Genomic DNA, 12081 nt, shown 5'->3' with positions numbered 1-12081 from the left:
AAGACAAAAAACGAAAACAAAATCTCCTGCAAAGAGTCCTGTCCCTGAGTCTTAGCAGAGTAAATTGTATGGGGCTAGCATTAGCTGAAGACTTCGCCAAGGATGCAATTTCACTTTGTATGTATGTGTTTAGTCTATGCTACTTAGACTCCAAATTTTCTTATATTCTGAGAAAATGAAAAATATATGCATTTCATCAAATCTTACATGAATTTTACATAGCGATAAAAAGCACAAAAATAAGCTCTCTTAACGTTGATCATTTCTTAGACTCTCAATAAAATCAAGTTTTTCTGTGGATCAAAGCAAAGATTCAAGAACACTCCCTGGAGAGTGGAATTGGCCATCTGTGCAACCCATACCTGATAAACAGCGCTGTGAGAAAGAAACAAGGGACCAGGGGGGAGGAAAATGGTTACCTTTGGTTTCAAGGGTAACTCCAAATGTAGAGCCAAGAGAAACATACTGGAAATGGAAGCCACAGTCTTCTCATAGCAGGCAGATTAAAAACAAACGTATGGTTCTACAAGACCAAGAAAATCAATAGCCCCACTTTGGATTCATTTCTTCCAGTGGTAGCCAGCCGACCAGCTCTGTATCTCTATCTATGATGGACAGTTGCAAAACTGGAATAAAAAGGTCCAAAGCTCTTTGACTTTTTGCAACACACTGGGTTTCTTCCACAAACACCAGAGAACAGACCCAGTACTGAGGTGCTTAACCATGAAGCCCAGCGAGGCACGTTTGACGGAGCTTCTACTCAGAAAGTAGTCAAGAGCCATGTGGCTATCCATAGTGCTGAGAAAAATGGAAGTTCCTTTCATCAAGGTCTCTGGCACAAGTGGTAAGGCGTATACAGTGCAGTAATTAAGTGTATAAGCAGTACTTGACAAGAGGAGTGTAACCATGCCACAGAACATGGGCATAAAGAAGCTTAGGTTAGGGGTGGTTTGTTTCTTTGTTTGCTTGTTAAATTGGGGGTCTTAAATACAGACCACATGCTGCCCTGAAATTCACTGTTTTGCCTCTATACTACACCCTCTTACAAATAATCTTTGCTCCTCCTGTCTCAGACTCCCTAGTACTGGGATTATAGGAGGACAGTGTTAGCTATTGGCTACATTTTGGGGGAATAAATAAAGCTGCCTAAGGAAGTGGGGATTTCTTTGGGCTCACAGTCTGTGGCTGTCATCTATTATAGAACAGAAGGAGCAGGAGGAGGCAGCTGAGCACATGTATGCACACTTGGGAATGTTGCTCATCTCCTCTTCTCCTTTTTATTCAATCCTGGATGCCCTAGCCTACAGGATGATGCTGCCCACACAGGACGATCTTCCCATCTCCATTAACTTAAGCTAGGAAATTTCTCACAGACATGTCTAGAGGATTGCCTCCCTCATTCTGGTCAAATGTGTTGTTGTCCTGTTGTTTTGAGACAGGGTCTCACTATGCCACCCTGGCTGACCAGGAGCTCACCATGCAAACCAAAATGGCCACACGGAGATTTTGTCCATCTTCCTCTGCCCTCCACGTGCTGGGATAAAAAGCCTGTACCACCATGTCTGGCTCTGTGGCGATTCTAAACCGCACTACTGGCACCATGACTAACAGAGGGCTTGTAGAACGAATTGGGTGATTTCTTACCAGCTAACCTTACTTTGGCTTAATATATAATTCAGTAACAAGTCACTGGCTTATGCCAGCAGATCAACATGATTTTCCAAATGACTTGAATCTGCATTCTTATATAAGGTTTCTAGAAATTGTCTCTGCAGATCCTTTGCCCATTTCAGAACCACATCATAGGTGGCAAATTTGATAGTACATGCTGTCCTTGAGGGGTTGGATGCCAAGGATGTGTGTGTGTGTGTGTGTGTGTGAGAGAGAGAGAGAGAGAGAGAGAGAGAGAGAGAGAGAGAGAGAGAGAGAGAGATCAGGATGAGATTCACTCATCACAAATTACTTAAATTTGGGGGGGTGAGCATTTACACTTTTCCATCTGCTCATGCCAGTGTCTCTGCAGTCAAAGTCTCACTAGAATGGGCTTATGCTTATATGGTTGGTTTGCCTTGGGGAAAGCCAACTCCAATTTCAAGTACTCATTACAATGAATAAGTACCGGGATCCTGGAAGTCTAAACAGATTGGGTTGGGGCTGAAAGGAAGAGCAGGAAGGATATCTCACTACTTGTATTTGGCTTCGTTTTGGAAATGCAGTTACACTCATGGAGGGCTAGGCCAGTCCAAATTGGTGTGGCAGGCTTCTTACCACTTCCCTCCCAGCACAGGGAACTTCAACAGTGAGAGAAGCAATGTGAGTGAAACTCCAGCCCAGCAGGCTGAGCAGCGCTTGGCTGCTTGGCCATTATGACATCTTTGATGTCACAGTGAGGTATTTTTACTCCACACCATGGACTGGAGTGCTGGAAGCCATCCATGCAGCCCTTTACTTCCAGGGCCCTGATGTGTGACAGTTTCCTGCATGAGACTTTCCTTCTTACTTGGCACTAGGATTTTTAAATGACTCCGTGATAAATGCTTCAGAGCTGCACGTGAAAATTGTCTTGGCAGAAGGCGACGTCTTTGTTCTTACCCACTCACCTTTTGTGTGGTGTTTCCCACTCCGGCTCCCTTATTTACGACCTGTTGGCATGCACCTATATTTAGCAAGTGAATTGCTAATATCCAAAGAGTCATCAAGGTACAGCTGCTTCATCTCTACAGGGAACACCAGCTCTACTCTACCAAGACCTGCTCCAGAACATTCCTTAGTCTGAAGACGAGAAACGTGCTTCATTTTTAAGTTACCTGGCTGAGACTCGTTAGCCTCCCTCCTCCCCCCCATCTTGACAATTTGGGCTTGATGAGCTTATGTGTTCTTCTTGGCTGACTGTCAGTTAAGGAGGATGTTTTCCTGATCTCCTTCATGCCAGGTTATAATTGGCTGGTTTTTTTTCCTCCTTTTGAGGGGGCTTCTCTTCATTGTGTGAACATATGACCTAGTTTTTATGTCTTCAGTGTGCCTAGCTAGGAAACTTGTGGTCATCCTCTCTGTCCCTTTCCTGAGTCACTGCTTGGGTCACACATGCTTTGGTCACTTCCTGCATGTTCTTAGTCGAAGAGACACTCTAAAACAATCCTCCTGTGGCCTCTCCATCATTAGGTTCCTGTTGCAGAAGTCATGACAGGCCCTGTCCTCCTGGAAGGTCATCCAAATTGAGTTACATAATAATAAACACCTGTTTTATCTTTAAGCTTATTGGAGGCTTCTAGGATACTATTTACCATCAGACCATTTATCCACCCAATTCTCTGAGGGTGATGATATCATTATGCTGCCCTTTCTACAGAAGAGGAAATTGAGACACTGAGAGATAAACAGGGAAACTCAACCCCACCCAATGGAACCTGAGGGAACTTTTAGAAAGTTCTTTCAGAAAGACTCACATTGTACAAAAGATCACTCTGGATTCTGGGCTTCCTGTCTTCTGGTTTGTTTTTGTAGCAGTCATCTTGGACTCTGAAGCCAAAGCCATATAAGGTCAGGTCTATAGCCACCAATGTCCTGCTTCTTGTCAGAGGCTATTGAGGTGCTATGAGTCCTTGCTTTTTAATGTCCTCTTTTAAAGTCTTTTCATCACAACGCAAGGTCATGGGAGAGCGCCTTCTACGCACCTACCTTTCTCTTCCAAGAGTGAGAAAATGTTCGAAGACAGCTCCCTCAGAGCCCTCTGGTCTACTTCCTGTGTTATTTCCATTCATCCTTAAAAGCAGAAAATAGTTACTTGCTGTTGGCCTGGGCTTTCAAGTCAGCAGTTGGAAAAAAAATCACCTTTGAGTGTCCATATTAAAAGCCAAAACTAATCAAGCAGGGGTGAAGATTCTCAAACAGATTCCTAAAATCTTTCAAAACTCCTCAGAGCATAAAACAAAGCCCCAGAAATAGGTAAGAGAGGGATGGAATCTGAAGTGCTCTGTTCTAGTCTCTGTGTGTATGGGGGTATGGGGGCATCAAGACAGGGTTTCTCTGTGTAGCTCTGGCTGTTGTGTAATTCACTCTGAAGACCAGGCTGGCCTTGAACTCAGAGATCCTCCTGCATCTGCCTCCACAGTGCTGGGATTAAAGGCCTGCAATACCATCTCCACCACCACCACCACCACCATCACCACCACCACCACCACCACCACCACCACCCAGTGGTCTGTTCAACTCTTTAACATTCCCACTCCCACCAGTGCTCAAGAACTCTTGTGGTAGAATCAGGAAATGGATGGTAAATCAGCATTCACACTTAGCGTCACATGATATTCAAACACACATTTGGAAATACATTGAAGAGTTGATACGATAATCTTTTGAGTAAGATTTCAATCCCTCCTCACCCATTAACAGGCTGTGACTCATAGTCATATACTCGCAGCGGCTTTTAATCTCTTAATATCTTGCTTTCCTCATCTATAATATGAGATCATAGCAATAATTCCCTTAGCAGATTGAGAGAAAAAAAATCAACTGATAAAAAAACAATACCTGGCATATTTTAACCACTATAGATGCATTTGGTGAGCTTAAAGCTTAGTTTAAATACATGCAAGAAAATAATATATCCATCCATTGCGTTTGTAATCTTGTCAGCTAGTTTTTGTTCACAGACATTGTTGGGTGTCTTCTCTCAAGATACTGTCCCTCCCATCCCTCACCACTCCTACATGTAGGGGGGGGGGCAACTACTACTTGATAGCATCTGCCAATGCCATGAGCAGATTTCCCAAGATACCTTGCAGCTAAAGCATAAACATGAAATCCACCTGAACCCAATAGAGACTGAGGAAATTTTTGTTGGAGTTTCTTAGAATGTCTTATGTTTTATGAAAAAATGAAAAAAATTATTCTTGGCAAAGAAATTGCATCTCATGCTTCCCATCTTCTGTATCTTCTGACAACATTTTGCTTCAGTCATCTTGGACCAATAAAGGAGACTCAAAGTCATCCTTGCAACCACAATGAGAGTCCACTTGGCAAGAGTTGTATTGAAATTGATACATATTCTTACTCTTTAAATCACTCTCAGCCTGATTGTTGGTCATTCCTGACCAACTAGATCCTAAAAATCATCAATCTGTTTAACAAAATTAAGTAGATTTCCTAGCTAGACAGTTGGTGGAGCTGGAATTCAAGCTCTTTCTGACGTATGTCAATGCTCACAGACAGAACACATTGGTCTAGGACTCAGAGCACCAGGAGCCAAAGCATGCAGGGTCTACTAGAGAGATTAAAATAGAATCACGTCTTCTATTTGTATTGTACCTTTAACTTTAAGAGTTCATGGTCAAAGAGTCTACTTGGAATTTTATGAAGCAAAATCACTTTCATCTGTAGAAACACAGAGTGAAGAATCCAAGTTATAAAACCAAGATGGCTACATTCACATAAGCAGTAAAGCCAGATGAGAAGTAAGATCCTGTCCCATCATCCTTTTCTCATGTTATTAGCTCTGGTTATGGGATGTCCTAGGCCAACTGAAATAGACAGCTTTTACAGAAACAGTTAGCCATTCAGTTTGGGAATATAGAAGAGAATCAGGGCTGGAGATAAATATTCAAGTCATCCATGTGGCAAAAGTAACATAGAGCCTAGAACTGGCAGAGTTGTAGACTGGAGAAGAGTATGAGGACTGAATACTGAGCTACTATTTATTCAGAAATTATTCTGTGCCAAGCATGGTGCTCATTGCTTCTAGTCCTTAGAAGGAATCGGATGGCAAATACTGTTGCTTATCCTATTTTTCAGATGGAGAATCTCAAGCACAGAGAAGTTTTATTGTGGCTGTTGTTTGCTTCTCTCTTGTTCAATATCTCAATAGTCATATGTGCAAAGCTAAACTATAAACTCAGACAACCTAGCTCCAAATCAGTAGAACACCTAATGCCAGGTGCTCTGCCTCTGTAGCTTTGTATCCTGGGCTTGGCTTAAAGACATGTGCATTTATAATCCACAGCGCTGGTTCTCAGCCTGTGGGTCTTGACTCCTTTGGTGGTTTGAAAGATCCTTTCACAGGGGTCGCCTAAAACCATTGGAAAACACAGACATTTACATTATAATTCCTAACAGTAGCAACCTTAGAGTTTTGAAGTAGCAATTAAAATAATTTTGTGGGGCTGGAGAGATGGCTCAGTGGTTAAGAGCTCTTCCAGAGGTCCTGAGTTCGGTTCCCAGCAAGCACATGGTGGTTTAAAACCATCTATAATGGGATCCAATGCCCTCTTCTGGTGTGTCTGAAAACAGCAACAGTGTACTCACAACATTAAATGAATAAAGAAATCTTTAAAAAATAATAAGAATTTTGTGGGTTGGAGGTCACTATAACATAAAGAACTGTATTAAAGGGTCACAGCATAAGGAACAGTGAGATCCACTGCTCTAGAAGAAGGCTACAATAATAACTGTAGTGAATACCATAGATTCTGGCAAGCTCAAGTCTAAGGGTATGATCTATCAACCTTGTGACTCAGCACTGAAACTAACAGGCCACACTAATCCATGTGAAGGCTAACCAGATAGTTGGAGGCATCAGAGGAGGGAAAGAGCCCAGAATCAAAGAGTTCACTTAGAATTTTAGAAAACAAACATCTGAAGGGTAAATCTGAATTCAAGCATACGTGTAAGCTTTGTGTTTTATGGTTTTTGTGTTGTCTTTCTCTTTAGTTTCACATGACAGATCACATCTCTGGATCTGAATCCAGCCTTGTACTTAAGAAGTCATGAGGGAAGACACCACCACCGTGGCCCTATTTCAGGATCACATTATCTCTCTATACATTGGCACACACATCAATTGCCTGCCTCTTTCTCATCTTATCCCCCTTCATTTCATTCTCCATGGTTCAATGTAAAAGAGCTGTCAAATGTAAATCTGAACTTCATATTTAAAAGCATCCCTTGATAAAATATCCAAGCTCTTTGGTATGAAAGGTAGTGCCTTTGGTGGTCTGGTTCCTATTCACCCTTCTGATTTCATGCTCCAACCCATCATACACCAGAATACCAAAGTGTTCTTTGGTAAGGCATACTCCCCTATACACACACATCATGCTTGGCATATCTTTACGCATGCTGCTTTCATTGTACCAAAAGAGATGCTTTAGTTACTTTATGCATTGCTGCAATAAAATGACCAGAACAATGTAATAGGAAAGATGTTTATTCCAGTTTAAGGTTGCAAGGGGGTACAAGCCATGATGAAGAAGAAAGAGCATGAGTCTGGTTGGACACATTGTTTCAACAGTCAGGAAGCAGAGAGAGACCAGAAAGTAGGGCCAGACTGTAAAGTGCCATGGGCTGCCCCCAGTGACCCCTTGTCTCCATCAAGGATCTACCTCTTAGAGGTTCCTCAACCTTCCTCAATAGCCGTACCATTTGGAAAGCAAGATTTCGAACACATGAGCCTGTGGGGAGGGTTTCCCATTCAAGTCACAACAGATACCAGTCTTAGCCAATATAATTAAGCTAGAATTTATTAGAAGAGGCCAGAAAACAAACAAACAAACAAAAATGACATTATAATCATTAAAGGGTTAATTCATCAAAGAGATAAAATAATTAACATATATGTACCAAACATCAGAGTTCACAAACATATGAAACAATGACAGACTGAAAGACAGAAGTAGACACTCAATAAATAGGTGACTGAAACCTCAAGTAGACATGTAATAGGTAAATGTGGACCCTCACTTTAAAGGGTGATAAGCAAACAGACAGAAGACCAGGAAAAAAAGAATTGAACATTCTATATGCTCACTGTGCCAAAGAGATATACACAGAACATTCTACCAAAGACCAGCAAAATACACATTTATATCAAGTACACAAGGGTAGATCAAACGTTGGTACACAAATTACACTTTAAAAGACCAAGATATATCACTGTCCTAGCATATTGGTATGTTCACCAAAAAGGAAGGGATGAGCTTTGGTAGTCTAAGTTTTTATTAGACTGATTAAATAATTGTCCATTTGATTTTACTCAATCCCCAGTTCTTTTCTCCTACGACCCAGAGATCATACTGGTTTAAGGCTCTCTCCGAATCTTTCATCATTTGACTAGTCTTTCTGGTGAGTAGAATCCTGACTGAACATGCATTGACAAGCCCTGTGAAGGACTTGAAAGCCTCAGTCCTGGAGGAAATTGGCAGAGCCATTCCCCATGTGGGTCAGACACTGAAATGCAAGTAAAAGAGGATTGTGTATAGAGGATTTATCAGTGTGTATAAAAAGTAGCAACTGTAGTTTCCTCATCGTCATGGATGTTTACAGCCTGGGACAGCTTGCCTACTGATATCTCCTACCTAGATTGGCTAACCCTTCCTCCCCGTGCTGTATATAATAAACACACCGAAGATTCAGGTTGCGGCAACAGTAGGTATGGCTCACCACATTTGACCACAGATTTTCTGTTTGTGTGCCTGTATTTCTGGCCTTACTGGAGGTTCCAGGACCAAAGCTACACAGGATACGGTAACTATGCCCCTGTGAGTCATCTATTAGCCGAAACCAGTGTACAATCCACAGGGCTCATGAAGAGCAAACACATTCAGTTTTCAGGATATTGAGAGTTTAGAGTATCCTTCTGAGGAATCAGAGACCAAAGCCAGACAAATGTTTTACTAACACCCGTGATGCCCATACCAACATCATGAGGGTTACAACTATGCACACCACACTATACTCCTTTGCCAGGGCTTTCTGATGGGCTATGCCAAAAGGATACTAGAAGCAGTCTGAAAGGAGATGAGGAGAAAGGAGTTGAGGATTTACTGCTTTGAGTTTGCCTCCTGTTTTTTTTTTTTTTCCTGTTCCTCTGATCATCTGCTCAACCACACTGTCTACCTTGCTGTACTCACAATAGAGCATACTTTTTGGGTTATCTTGCATCTCCAGAAACAGCATCTCCATGTTTCAAAACCAAAGACACCAGGACAAGTTACCCATCAACAGCTACCCCTTCACACACAAGTCTAGGTCCAAGCCCTCACTCAGCTCAAAGATATCAGCACCAGGTGAAAAGAATCTCTTCCTAGAAGCAAGGGTCTCATGCCCTTTGTGGAGAGAGCAGGGAGAGAGAACCTAAGTCATACAGAGAGGCATTTAATAAGTTTAAGGAACTCCCTCTTAAGAAGCAGGTAATACAATTACAGTTGTGTTGAGTTAAATAAATCCTGGGGTTTATTTCTGGTGAATAATTTCTACTCTGATTAGCTATTAATGAAAGCTGAGTGTTATTTTTACATTTTTTTTGTATAGCTTGCAAGTGGAAGAACCTTGCATGGACAGCATCTGGCTGTGCATAATGAGCACCATGCATTGGTGCTCACACTATCTTCACACTATACTGTGATTTGTGGCCCTATAGCTTTGTGCCACGAGTAGATGACTTGACACAGTGAATGACGGGAAGGTGTAGGGTACTGATTCGGGTACTTAGACAGTCAGCTTAAACAGTTACACTTTGTACAAAAGTAACTGGATAAATATATCCAGCAAAAATCTGACATAAATATACTCTCAATTAAACCTTCTCTTCCAAAATAATGACAATGGCTATCCCAACTGTCCAACACACAGGGAAGTGTGTTAAAGGTATTTCTCAGATGGAAAGACATGATGAGTCCAATCAATTGCTTCAAATTTTGTTACTGCTGTAAATTAAACACACACACACACACACACACACACACACATACACACACCACCATGTGAGCATATTGCCAGGATTCTTCCTGCAGCTTTACAAGGGTGTGTGTGTGAATGTCCCAGACGTTTAAATCCTTAACTCATGATAAACATTTTTCTTTGTGTACAGGGAACATCAGATGTTCTGTCTCACCAATGTTGGGGAATATTATTTCACAAGTCCTTTCTACAGACATACCATTACTGGACTCTGGTCCATCTGCTCACAATTTGAAAGTCATTGCTTAGAATGTGATAGTTGGTGGTACACAAATGAGATTTATTATGAGGCTCTCACATATAAAACAACAACAACAAATCCCAACCCACAACCTTAGAGGATTCAGATATGGATACGTTCCGCAACGGCTCTTCAACATCTTGAGTATATGCTTCCTTTCCCTCTGAATATTGTAATCATCCTTAGCCGCTTAGAGCTGGATACTGCTTTTTCTTGAGACAAACACACTGCTTTTCTAAAAGTTAAACCTCGTATTAATTTACATGCTTTGCGCAAATTAATAATGTGTGATTATAACGAATAGAGATTCACGTTCCAGCATTACTTAGATGTTATTGGGTCACTAATTCTAATAAAAAAGATAATCTAGACGTTAGCCTTCTAATCATGTACGTGCATCTTTTCTTTATATTTTATATTTCATAATGCCAGGGAAAGGAAAGGATAGCTAAAAGATAACACACAAAGAGGCAGCAACCCTGATTCCCCCTACTACAATTTCTCCCTGATGGTTGCGTAGTAGTATTGAAACAAGGGTTCTTTCCACAGACTGCTGACAGCAAAGGTTTCAGTCTCTGCTTTGAAATCCCTACACCTGTTTGGGGTTTTAGACTTCATGCTATATAGAACTTATTCAATGTCCAAGAGTTTACCTGAAGGGAAGGGACATGCTACCTACAGCAACCAACACCCTCATCTACTGTGTCAGCATAATCTCTATTCCCTAGGTCCTTTGATTGCTAGATGTTTTTACAAATCAAATCCCCTCTTTTCTTCAAAGAGCCATCTTCTTGCAATGACAAGACTGGATATTCCATGATCTTCATCATAAGCTTTAAACACTAATATGTGTCTCCTATTGGCTTCTTTTGGATTTGGCTGACTTCTTTAACGGCACTGACTTAAGAAGTGGAAGACTAAGGTCCCTGTAAGAATTATTGAGAAAAAAAATCTTTAGTTACTATCTTCTATGATTCATATAGACATATTCCTGTGAGAGTTTTGGAATGATTGACATTTTCTAAAGATAACTTATCAAATGAGACTACCAATATCTTGACAGATATAGCACTAGTGACTAATTTTCAAAATGATGGATGTGGAGTTAGAGAGATGGCTCAGCAGTTAACAGCATATACAGCCCTTCAAAGGACCAGAGCTTGGCTCCTAGTACCCACCGTTGGTGGCTTCAACCTCAGGGAATCCAACACCTCCAAGAATACCTGAACTCCCATGTAAATAACACAACACTATACAGAAGCATACACAGAGACAGAAATAATAGAAACAATTCTTTAAAATGGTATATATGACCTTCTTTTTTATTTATTCACTTATGCCAAAGTGATCTTGTGAGTACATCGTATATTATTTTCCTGGGAAAGTATAGTTGAAAAGGCAAACAGTGGTCACATTTATTAAATCTTAGAAGCTTGGCGATATAAAGCATAAAGGTACCACTTCTGAGGATGGCATAGCAGCAGGCTTGCTCTCATGTCTTGGAGTTTGGAAGAGAGCTTTCAGAAAACAGAGGTGGGTGAGAAATGCCTGCACCTTGTCATATTTGGTGGGAACAATCAAAGAACTACCTACTCACTCATAGAAGAAGCTCATAGAAGAAGCAACACTCTATCCCTCTAGGCTATGCTCTAAGAATGGTGAAGGATCTCTGCTCACCTCTAGAAAACTCTTCTCCATTTTTGTCTTCTCTGAGACATTCCTCATTAATGAATATTCTCTCTGTTGCAATAGGCAAATAAAAAAAAATATCTTGTTAATTTCCCAGGTCATTATGCCTTTGACACTGGCTTGTTCTCATTAAACAGTGACACCTCCCCCCACCCTGACTCATGGTGAAGAGTTATGATCACATTACCAAGATGCAGGAGCAGGGAGTGGTAGGCACAGAAAGATCCAGACAATTTCTTCCATAGAGAGGACTGTTCTGAAGTTTAAAAAAAAAATAATAAAACTGACAACTTCAGAGCGGTGATAGCTGTGCTCTAGCACCCACAGATAGGAGAAAGCAGCCTGAGAAAATAATTACCCTAAATTTAGCAGTGCTCAACAATGAAGTTCATTTTACTAAAATCAAGAAGATCTATATA

General features: G+C 41.1%; 1 long non-coding RNA gene across 3 annotated transcripts in view; it reads right to left on the bottom strand.

Moving 5' to 3' along the window:
• The window catches only part of LOC116087317, a 43786-nt gene extending 32098 nt beyond the window's left edge, over positions 1-11688 (bottom strand). For 2 of the 3 annotated variants that reach the window (XR_004117357.1, XR_004117358.1), the window contains exons 1-2: positions 11651-11688; positions 3679-3762 (exon numbers count right to left, since the gene is read on the bottom strand). This is a non-coding gene — a long non-coding RNA (uncharacterized LOC116087317). Of the gene's footprint in view, positions 1-2268; positions 2340-3678; positions 3763-11650 lie in introns of those variants that run through there. The other variant, XR_004117359.1, reaches the window with a different exon arrangement.
• Between the last annotated feature and the right edge of the window lie 393 nt (positions 11689-12081).

Source organism: Mastomys coucha, unplaced genomic scaffold, assembly GCF_008632895.1.
Source record: "Mastomys coucha isolate ucsf_1 unplaced genomic scaffold, UCSF_Mcou_1 pScaffold13, whole genome shotgun sequence".
NCBI classification, from domain to species: Eukaryota; Metazoa; Chordata; class Mammalia; order Rodentia; family Muridae; genus Mastomys; species Mastomys coucha.
This window is presented reverse-complemented; position numbering and strand designations above follow the sequence as displayed.